Source organism: Chinchilla lanigera, unplaced genomic scaffold, assembly GCF_000276665.1.
Source record: "Chinchilla lanigera isolate Chin_1 unplaced genomic scaffold, ChiLan1.0 scaffold00051, whole genome shotgun sequence".
NCBI lineage: Eukaryota > Metazoa > Chordata > Mammalia > Rodentia > Chinchillidae > Chinchilla > Chinchilla lanigera.
The window spans coordinates 7,441,337-7,453,020 of record NW_004955452.1 but is presented as its reverse complement, the minus strand read 5'-3'; positions in this window follow the sequence as shown (position 1 = coordinate 7,453,020).

The window sequence follows — 11,684 nt, the reverse complement described above, 5'->3', positions numbered from 1 at the left end:
AGAAAGACAGAAAGACAGAGAGCGAGAATGTCTGGATTTCTACCTTGGGTGGCTATAGTAATACTTTTTCTTCGCATGATTGGGCAGAATGACAAGCTTAGTGCTATAATGATTGGAGTAGGTGGTAAACTTGCCAGGCCACTCTTTTACCGTACATACACTAGTTTATACACAAAGCCCAGCAAATTACAGGTCCTTTGAGGCATCAGAGTATTTGTCCAAATTTTAATTGACATTTTGAAATAAGGTTAAAATTTTATTTATTTATTTATTTTATTTTTTGGTACCGGAAATTGAACGCAGGACCTTGTACTTGCCAGGCAGGCGCTTGTGCCCGTGAGCTGTATCCCCGGTCCAGGGTTAAAATTTTAAAGCGGGGCAAACAATATGGTAAAACTTGGATGAGGCCAAAATGACAGGAATTGTCCTCTCTGATGATGATGTGAGTCGTGGAGTTCTGTGCTCCGCCACCACTCACCTGTGCCGCCTTGGGCAGCGCACTTCCTGTCTCCCAGCCTCAACTTCCTTTTTCATAAAGCAGAGATAATAATAGTACTTTCTAACTTTTTTTTTTGAGGCGAGGTTTCACTCTGTTGGTCAGGCTGGTCTCCAGTTCTTGAGCTCCAGTAATCTGCCTGCATCAGCCTCCTGGGTGCTGGGATTGCAGACCTGTGCCACAGAGCCCAGTTATTAGATAGTACTTTCTATAAGGAAAGCTACAAAAATAAAACAAGGGGGTTATATTGCACTTAGCTTGGTGCCTGGCTTACTGTAAACACTTAATAAATGGTAGCTATTATTAATACATTTTGTACCTGTCATTTTTTTTTTTTTGAAAGAGGGTCTCACTATGTAGATTAGGCTGATCTTGACATCTCTGTGGGCCCAAACGGGCCTTGACTCACAACAATCCTCCTGCCTTGGCCTCCTTCCTGTGTGTTGGAATTACAGATGTGCACCAGCACCCCTGGCTCTGTATCCGTCATTTGAGCAATCACATTTTGCCTTATTGAATACATTTCATTCATGTCTTATCTCCCTGAATAGATTATAAAAATCTTGAAGGAAAGAATCATGTATTTTTTTTTTTTTTTAGGTTTTTGTGGCACTTAATCAAACCCAGGGCCTCATGGGTGCTAAGCAAATGTTCTACCACTGAGCTACACTTCCAGCACATGGTTTTTGTTTGATTTTTTTCTGTGGTACTGGGCATGGGACCCAGGCCCTTAGCATGCTGGCAAACTCTACCACTGAGCTACACTCCATCCCTGGCCCTTTTAATGTTTTATTGTGAGACAAGGGCTCACTAAAATATCCAGATTGGCCTCATCTTGTGATCCTCCTTCATCTACTAATTACTGAAGAACTGCTACACACCAAGTATGACTAAGAGGTACATTTGACTGCACTTTGCAGAGCATGGAAAAGAGGTCAGAAAGTAAAGTGGGGCCGGGGATGTAGCTCAGAGGATAAGTGCTTGCCTGGCAAGGCTGAGGTCATGAGTTCAATTCCTAGTACAAAAAAAAAAAAAGGTAAAGTGACTTGCCCAAGGCCACACAGCCAGTAGATGTCAGAATTCGCATTCAAATTCAGCTCTCTGTCACACCAAGCTTGTCTCTTTAGTGCTTCTTTTTGAATGTAAGTGTTCCTTCCCATGGTACATTTCCCCAGTTATTGCAATTAGTGACAGTAAAGGAAGAGTAAAGTTCATATATTTAATAATTACTAGACAGTATTGGATTGGATTCAAAGGATGGGTCCAGTATGTGGCCAGCTTTATGTGGCCAGCTTCCACAGCACAGGTGACTATGGACATGGATAGCAACACACGCGCGCGCACACACACACACACACACACACACACACACTTCCTTCAGTTTTTCAGACTAGCCTACTACCTAAGATAGATCTACTCCCCTATTAAACTTGGTGTTAGACTGGTAGCTTTAGCGTTAAAATCATTTGTCTGGGAATAAACTGACATTTATTGGCTACTTCCCATATGCATAGCCCCATAGAAAAGGCATAACCATTGCTTTTCAATCTAACCACCTCCAGCGCCTGCATCAATTCATGTCTCAGTGGAAGCTGAAGTCCTTACTATGCTTGTATGCCCAGACCTTGCTACACCTCTGATCATGCTGGCCACTATACCCCTCTGTGCCGCCCTGCCCCATCTACTCACTCCGGCCAGCTGTTCTCATTGCTAGAACTTGGCCACTTTAAGTTTTCTACAGTTGTACAGTCTGCCTAGAGCTCTCCTTCCCCACTGAACTGGAGGAGTCACTCTCTTGCTCCTATCTCTGCTCGTATTTCCCTTTATTGGAAAGGCCTTTCCCAATCACCTATTTCAAATTGCAGTCCAAGCCAAGTGTAGTGTTGTGCGCCTGTAATCCCAGCTCTCTGGGAGGCTGAGGCAGGAGGATCACTTGAGATCAGGAGTTGAAGCAGCTGGGTGTGGTGGCGCACGCCAGTAATCCTAGCACTTGGAGGCTGAGGCAGGAGGATCGTTCCAAGTTTGAGACCAGCCTGGGCTACAAAGTGAGCTCAAGGCCAGCCTGAGCTGCATAGTGAGACCCTGTCTCAAAAAAGACCAGAAAAAAAAAAAAAAAAAAAGAGATCAGGAGTTGGAAACCAGTTTGGGCAACATAGCAAGTCTCTGTCTCAAAATAAATGAGAGGGGCTGGGGATTTAGCTCAGCGGCACAGCACCTGCCTGGCAAGTGCAAGGTCATGAGTTCGGTTCCCGGTACCAGAAAAAAAAACAAAAAACCCCAACAAAATAAATGAGATCCTAATCTGCGATTTGCCCTGTCCCCCAATACCCTGCTGTATTTTTCTTTATAGCACATTTGACCAGGTGACACAGTACCAATTATTTTCCAATTTGTTTATCCTTCTCTTTTCATTAAAATTATAAGCTCTATGAAGGCACAGGCTTAGCTGGGAGTGGTGGCACACACCTGTAATCCCAGCACTCGGGAGGCTGAGGCAGAAGGATCATTGTGAGTTTAAGGCCAGCCTGGGCTACAAACTGAGCTCAAGGCCAGCCTGAACTGCATAGCAAGACCCTATCTCAAAAAGACAAAAAAAAAAAGACAGAGGCTTTGTTTTATTCACAGGAGTATTGCCGGCAACTGGGATGATGCCCCACGCAGCACAAACATTCAATAAATAGTGTATTTGCTGAGAAAATGATCGGTAGGGACAGAGGATAATGGAAGGTTATTACATTGTTTTCTTGGTTTTAAAACATTTAGTTGGCACTGTATATAGTGAAAGTAAAGTCCTTGGTGTCCTTCAATTGTAGGTTGGTGTTACTGGATGATGGGGTCTTTTTGTTTGTTTATTTTGTCTTTTTGAGACAGGGTCTTGCTATGCAGTTCAGTCTGGCTTTGAGCTCACTTTGTAGCCCAGGCTGGTCTCAAACTTGCAATGATCCACCTGCCTCAGCCTCCCGAGTGCTGGGATTACAGCTGTGCGCCACCGTGCCCGGCAATGGGATCTTTTTTGTTTTTTGTTTTTTGTTTTTGAGAGTCTCCCTGTGTACTTCAGGCTGGCCTGGAACTCACAGCGATCCTCCTGCCTCACTCAGCCTCCTGAGTGCTGGGATTACAGGCAAGCATCACCATGCCCGTATGGGATCTTTTGACCCAGAAATAGTAGAGATGAGACTGGGCCAAATATTGTAAACACACATGCACATGCACATGCACATGCACACGCACACACACACTATTGCACAGACAAAGCTTTACTGAGGGTGGAGCAGAAAGGGTTTCTGTTGAATTGGAGCTTTGGCTGAAGGGAATTAGCAATTGGTTGAGGGAGAGAGACAGGGAGAGGGAGAGACCAACCTGCTGCTCACAGAACAGAGAGAATAGGAAGTGTCCATTGATTCATTGGAGTGGGCTAAAGTCTTTTCATACTTCTTGTCCAGGAGCATAGTTCCAAAGGATGGCTTTGTGTGTGTGCAAAGGACTTAGACCACCGAGTGGTCACAGGCAACTTGTCCAGCTGAAAAAATAAAAGCACAGAGCTGAAGGACTGTGCGTGTTTGAGCTGCTACATGGCCATGTTCACCCTGTAACATAGTCATGGTCCCCTCCTCCTCCTCCTCCTCCTCCCCCTCCTCCTCCTTGCTCCTCTTTCCCTCCCTCTTCCTCTCCCCCTCCCCCTCCCCCTCTTCTTTCTCCTTCTCCTCCCCCTCCTCCTCCTTCTTCTTTTTTTGAAACAGAGTCTTGCTATGTAGCCCAGGCTGGCTTTAAACTCATGGCAATCCTCCTGCCTCAGCCGCCTGAGCGCTGGGATTAGTGGGGTACACCATCACACCAGTTGTAGCGCAGTCTTAAAACATTTCTTAAATGATGAACATGAGTACGTGAAGAGTTAAGCAAAATTCAACTCAAGGTCTAAGGCAGCGAAGGAAACAGATATAACACAAAGATGGAAATGCCAAACCTTTTATCCCATTATTGTCAGCCAACAGGTTTCTGCAGGCCCAATTAAGAGTCAGTGTTCTCAGCAAAAGTGGCCTTCAGGTCCCAGGGAAGTAACCAGGCAGCTGTTAGTGTAAACTCATGGGTCAGAAATGCCATCTACACTAAGAGGATGTAACGGAAAAGGCATATAGTCAGGCTTGGACTCCGATTTAGATACTAATTTTGTCAGATTCCAGACAGCATTGGGAAAGACATAGAAAAGGCTTGCCAGTCTATTTATCCTGTTCATGATGTCTTCGTTAGGAAAGTAAAAATGCTGAAGAAGCCCAAATTTGAATTGGGAAAACTCATGGAGCTTCATGGTGAAGGTAGTAGCTCTGGAAAAGCTACTGGGGATGAGACTGGAGCTAAAGTTGAACAAGCTGATGGATATGAACCACTAGTCCAAGAGTCTGTTTAAAATTCAGATTTTTAAGAGCGATAAATGAACTCCTATTTGTGAAAAAAGAAAAAAAGAAAGAAATGCCATCTACAGCAAAGCTAGTGAGAAGCTAATAATGTATTGTCCATCTATGTGACCTCCAAAATTCATGGCTTTTAAACTGACCATGAAAAAGCATAGTTCCAAAACATGAGGTTAGCCGGGCATGATGGTGCACACCTGTAATCTTAGCACTCTGGAGGCTGAGGCAGGAGGATTGCCAAGAGTCTGAGGTCAGTGTAGGCTACACAGTGAGTTCAGGGTCATCCTGAACTACATAGCAAGACCCTGCCTCAAAAATAAAATAAAGGAGAGAGGTTAGGGGGCTTATTTAGGTTTGGAGGGGATGACTCCTCATTTCATGCAAACATTCTGCATCTGTGGTTTTACTGGTATCTCCTGATGGGTCTGTCCAAACATGCTATGCTGCAAAGGCTAATAGTTTATTGTACCCGAGAGTTTATTTTGTTATCCCAGCTTTCTGTCACATCTCTGTCCTGCTGGGGATATAGCTCAGCAGCATAAGCACCTGCCTGGCAAGCGCAAGGTCCTGAGTTCGATTCCCAGTACCAAAAAGAAAATCTCTGTCCCGTCACAGTGCTCCCCAACTGCTTCCCTGAGACCCCTCACTTTTCCTTACTGTATTTCCTGCCTAATATACTAGCCAAAAGCACATATGGCAAGTTCAAATTGAGATATGCTATAAATTGAGGATATACAGTGGATATTAAAGACTTACTATGAAAAAAATATGAAATATCTCAATAATTGTTTATATTGAGTATATATTGAAATGATATTATTTGGGAATAAATAAAATTATTTCATAAAATTTAATCTCACCAGTTCTTAGTTTTACAAATGTGGCTACTAGAATGTTCAGAAGCACATATGCAGCTCATGTATATATCTACTGGATAGTAGGATCTTGATTTAAAGGTGCAGCTTTGAGCCGGGTGTGGTGGCATGCACCTGTAATCTCAGCACTTGGGAGGCTTAGGCAGGAGGATCACTGCAAGTTCAAGACCAGCCTGGGCTACAGAGTGAGCTCAAGGCCAGCCTGAACTGCACAGCGAGACCCTGTCTCAAAAAGACCAAGAAAAATACAAATAAAAAAAATAAAGGTGCAGCTTTACAGCCAGACAGATCCAGTTTTATAATCCGGGCCAGTGCTTACATGGCCCTACACAAATTAACTCAAGCCTTGGCAGTGAGCAGCACACCCTGTGTACTGTAGGTATGTACTGAATCAGAGTTATTATTAGGAGAATGGCTTAGGTCCTGGGGAATATTTTAACTTGGAAAAGACTTGTCTTCCAATGTGTAAAAATATGACAAAGAGGCCTGGGATGGTAATTGCTTGTAATCCCAGCACTCAGGGCGCTGAGGCAGCAGGACAGCTTCGAGCTGAAGGCCAGCCCGGGCTACAAAGTGAGTTCAAGGCCAGCCTGAACTGCATAGTGAAACCCTGTCTCAAAAAAGATACAAAACAAAACATGACGAAGAAAAAAAAACATGTCGAAGCCTGAGGAGACAGAGAAGGGGATTATCTTAGACTCACTGAGTATCAGATCACAGGTATTTTCTACATATTTGTCTCATTTAGATCTCACCACAATGAGTACTTTAGTGCTTTGTACATGAGGAAAACTCTGTGAGAAGTTAAGTACCTTGCTAGTAAGCATCACCGTCAGGATTCAAATGCCAGCCCAGCTGCCTCCAGACTTTGCTGTTTTAATTAGGGCTGCTCTCACAAATTACAGTGGTACCTCGGTTCATGAACTCTATTCTCCCCATGATTCTAGTCACAAACCAAACTGGACAAGAACCAAATGATATTATTTGGGGATAAATAAAAAATGGAAGTGGAAGACTGAATGATTACCTTTCCTTGATTCTTAGACGCTATCTACTTTACCTCACAGTATTTAGTTAGTGACAAGAGTTTCCGGTAGTGGAGAAATATCTCTGTATACATAGGTATATGCATTGTAAGTGGAAGCTTGCCAGGCGTGATGGTGCACGCCTGTAATCCCAGCACTCGGGAGGCTGAGGCAGAAGGATCATTGCGAGTTCAAGGTCAGCCTGGGCTACAAAGTGAGCTCAAGGCCAGCCTGAACTGAATAGTGAGACCTTGTCTCAAAAATACAAAAAAAAAAAAAAATTGGAAGCCTGATAACCATGGACACTAGCGTGTCTGAGAGCTGAGACAACAAAGAATTGAACTTTATGACTTCAGAGTTCATAGAGGCACCTAGTCTGAGTCATTCTGCAACTTGGGATTTTTTCCCTATTATGATAACTACAGCATTGTTATTAATAGCAACCACCAAGAGTAAACACCCGATGACAAATACAACATGATACACCTGTTGATCTTCAAGAGTTTGGTTTGCTGGGAGACAGGTGAAACACTGCCGGGTCATTTCGTGCTCAGCGCTCTTCACTGCATGCTGACTCAAGAGTTTACCTCCCAGCCCTGTCCGGTGGACAGCAGGCAGCGTTAGCCTTCATCTCAAGGCAGAGGCCTAAGAAAGTCTCCCGCAGAAGGATAATTGGCCTATTTACTCGCTCCCTTCCACTTAGCCCGGCCAACCCAACCCCAGCCTCTGGCTGAGCAGGTGTTGAGCTGCCTGGAGGGGATCAGCTCTAATAGTTAATGTATTACGCCCGTCCATAAAAGATTAAAGATTAGCTCTGGGGAGCTGAACTGTAACTGTCTATTTGGGTTTCTCTCCTCTCAGGCTGTCGGGGGAAGTCAGTGTTGTTTTCTGTCTGAGGATTATTAACCTACCGGGTCTCAGGTTTCCTGGATGGGGCCCGGTGACAGCTCCCCTTCAGTGAGCCTTGCCGGGTGCCAGGCTGTGGATTAGCACTTTCTGTGACTCTGTATTGTTCGTTTCCTCCTCCCACCAGCCCTCGGAGGCAGAGGAGGCATCTCCTAATTTCAGGGCAGCTAGAACTGTGAGCCTTCTCTGTGGTATGCAGTAATTGGGGGTAGAGAGTTTTATTTCTGGTCCCCTAAAACCTCGCTGCCATTAGCTCCTTCCTTAGGTCAAAGGGTCATATGCCATTATCTATACCATCAACTCAAATATTTTCTTGGGAGACTCTTTGTGCAGCCCAGAGGGGACAGAAAAGCCCAAGAAGATTCGTGGAGGAAACAGGACACTGGCTAACAAACTAGTGCTTAGGGACCGGGGATATGGCTCAGCGGCACAAGCGCCTTCCTGGCAAGCGCAAGGTCCTGAGTTTGACTCCCGGCACCAAAAAAACAAAAACAAAACTAGCGCTTAGGGTTTAAAATGGGCTCCAGAGTCAGGCTGCTTGGGCTGAAATCCCATCTCTGTGTAAACCTGGGCAAGTTACTTCCCTTCTCTGCGTCTTGTGTCGTCTCTCCGGTGGGGAGACGATCAGTACTTCCCGTTAGGATTGTTACGAGCATTGACAGATACACCTGGAAAATTGTAAGACACATGGCAATGGTGACCGATCCCAATATTACTGTGGGATTTGGACTGTGTTAACCACAGACATTCAACAAAATGGGTCAACATTTGGACCCAACTACATACTGGCTACATGGACTTGGACCCGTTGCTTAATTTCCTGAGCTCGTTTCTTCATCTGTAAAGCAAGAAGATGCCCCACTTGACAGCGTGTAGATGGTACTTGACGCACTTGTCCTGCGGTAGGTGATCCCAAACAAGCAGTGCCGCTGAGGAAGCGGGACGGAAGCATCAGGAAGGAAGCTAGTGGGAAGGTCACCAGAAGGAGAACTGGCTCTATGTGGATGCACCACTGCCAATTGTGGCATACGATTCAGTCAGCACTTATTGAGTGCCTGCTGTAGGCTAACTGTTCTGGGCTTTTGAGGTACAAGAATAAGCAAGGGCCTGGCAAATGCAAGGTCCTGGGTTCAATTCCCGATACAAAAAAAAAAAAGAAAAAGAATAAGCAAGAGCTGGAAATGCAGCTCAGCCATAAAGTACTTGTCTAGTGTGTATGAGGCCCAGAGTTCCATCCACAGCACCACCAAAGAAAGAAAAAAAAAAACTAGACAAGCTAAATCCCTGCCTTGACAGAGTTCACACTCTAGTGATAAAATATATACTGGTTACAGAGAAATGGTGTGGGAAATATTTATAGTATGATATTAACTACAAAAGTCAGTTACAAAAACATTTGTATAATATGATTTTAACTAGATAGAGTCTGCAGCCGGGCGTGGTGGTGCACCCATCCCAGCACTCGGGAGGCTGAAGCAGGAGGATCGTTGGGAGTCTGAGACCAGCCTGGGCTACAAAGTGAGCTCAAGGCCAGCCTGAACTGCACAGCGAGACCCTGTCTCCAAAAGACAAAAATATATATAGATAAATAGATAGATAGAGTCTGCAAAACATCTATTCCCAAAGGAAAAAAGACAATGCGCTCTAATGCTAACAGTAATTGTCTCTGGTGCATGGGACCAGGGGTTATTTTCTTTTCCCTTCATTTGTCTCTGTTTTTCTATTTTTTTTTTTTTTTTGGCGGTGGGAATTGAACCCAGGGCTTCTGCACTCTACTAATGAGCTACACCCTTTGATCTATTTTACAAATTTTTGATGAATATTTGTTAATAAAAAAGGAAAGAAAAACAAACTTGAAATTGGGTATGGTAGCACATATTTGTGATCTCTGCTACTCTGCTACTCGGGAGGCTGAGGCAGGAATATTGGAAGCTGTTATTTATTTATTCATTTATTATTGAAAGTTTGAGCTCAGTTTGGGCAATTTAACTAGATCTTGACTCAAAATAAAAAATAAAACCTGATATGATGGTGTATTCTGTTATCCCAGCCTTTAAGAGTGAGGCTGAGGCTAGGCTGGACTACATAACAAGACTGTCTCAAAAGACCCATAAATACAAATAAATAAATAAATAAATAAACAACAAACAAGGACTAGGCATATAGCTCAGGATTTGAGTCCCAGTACTACCCCCGCAAAAAAACCTCCACAAAATTTGAAACAAAGCAAATATCCATCAACAGATGAACAGATAAACAAATTTTTTTTTTTTTGGTACTGGGAATCAAACTCAGGACCTTGCACTTACCAGGCAGGCGCTTATGCCGCTGAGCTATATCCCCAGCCCAGAGATAAACAAATTGTGACATGCTCTTACAGTGGAAAACTACTCAGCCATAAAAAACACAGATATACATAACAAGATGGACACATCTAGCTGGGCGTGGTGGCGCACGCCTGTAATCCTAGCACTCGGGAGGCTGAGGCTGGAGGATCGTTGTGCGTTCAAGGCCAGCCTGGGCTACAAAGTGAGCTCAACACTAGCCTGAACTGCAGAGCGAGACCCTGTCTCAAAAAGTAAAAAAAAAGAAAAAAAAAAAAAGATGGACACATCTAAGAAAACCTAAGTGAAAGAAGCCAAACACAAAAGAAAATGTAATTTATTATTTCATTTACGTGATGTTCTAGGACAGAAAATACCAATCTGTAGCAAGAGAAACCACATCTGTGTTTGCTAGGAGTGGGTAACGGGCAGATCGGTTGCCACAGAGCCCAGAGAACTTTTTGAAAAAGTGCAAATGTTCTCTTTAAACTGCACATTTAAAAGGGGAGTTTTTTGGGTTTTTGTGGGGTTTTTTGGTCTTTTTTTTTTTGTTATTTGTTTTTTGGTCTTTTCGAGACAGGATTTTGCTAATCAATTTAGGCTGGCCTTGAACTCACTATGGAGTTCAGGTTGACCTTGAACTCACAGCAATCCTCCTGCCTCAGCCTCCCGAGTGCTGGGATTACAGGTGTGTGCCACCACGCCTGGCTAAACAGGCATATTTTAATTCTATGGAAATATATGCCTCAGTCCATTTTCTGTGGCTGTCGTAATGCATGTGCCAGAACCTGTGTTCTAACCCCAAACTAGCAACACCTCACCCACCCAAGGCTGGGGACTTTATAAAGAAAAGAAGTTTTAAGGGGCTGGGGATTTAGCTCAGTGGCACAGCGCCTGCCTGGCATGCACGAGGTTGTGAATCCGATTCCCGGTACCGGAAAACAAACCAAACCAAACAAAAAAAATACAAAACAAGAAAAGAAGTTTTTTAAGCTCACAGTTCTATCTTTAGTCTATGTGCTGCTAAATCAAGCACAAGCTCACAGTTATAGAGGCTAAAAGTCAAAATTAGGTGGCCTCACCTGCTTGGCTTTGGATGAGGGCCCTCTTGGCTGTATGTCACAGCGGAGCCTGGCAGCTATCACAAGGGAGACCGGAAGCCAGAGAGATGCGAGGGGCTGGGCTTGTTCTGTGTATAACAACAAGCACTCCCAGGAGCCGTGACACTATTTGTCCCTTCCAATGGCAGTGCCCCAAATAACCTATGAGGAGCCCTCCACCGGGCCCCACCTCTCAAAGGTCCCATCACCTTCAATACCACCAGACTGGCTGGCACTCGGGAGGCTGAGGCAGGAGGATCATTCCAAGTTCGAGACCAGCCTGGGCTACGAAGTGAGCTCAAGGCCAGCCTGAGCTGCAGAGCGAGACCCTGTCTCAAAAAGACAACAAAAACAAAACAAAACAAAACAGCAGACTGAGGACCAAGATCCAAGCACATGGTCTTTTAAGGCACACACTCAAATCACATCCCGATCAGACCACTGCAACTTATTAAAATAATGAGAAATTATAGTTTTTCTTCTGGTTACAAGATCAACAATGGCAAGAAATTCTAATATTTATGAAATATTTATGAATATTTATGAATA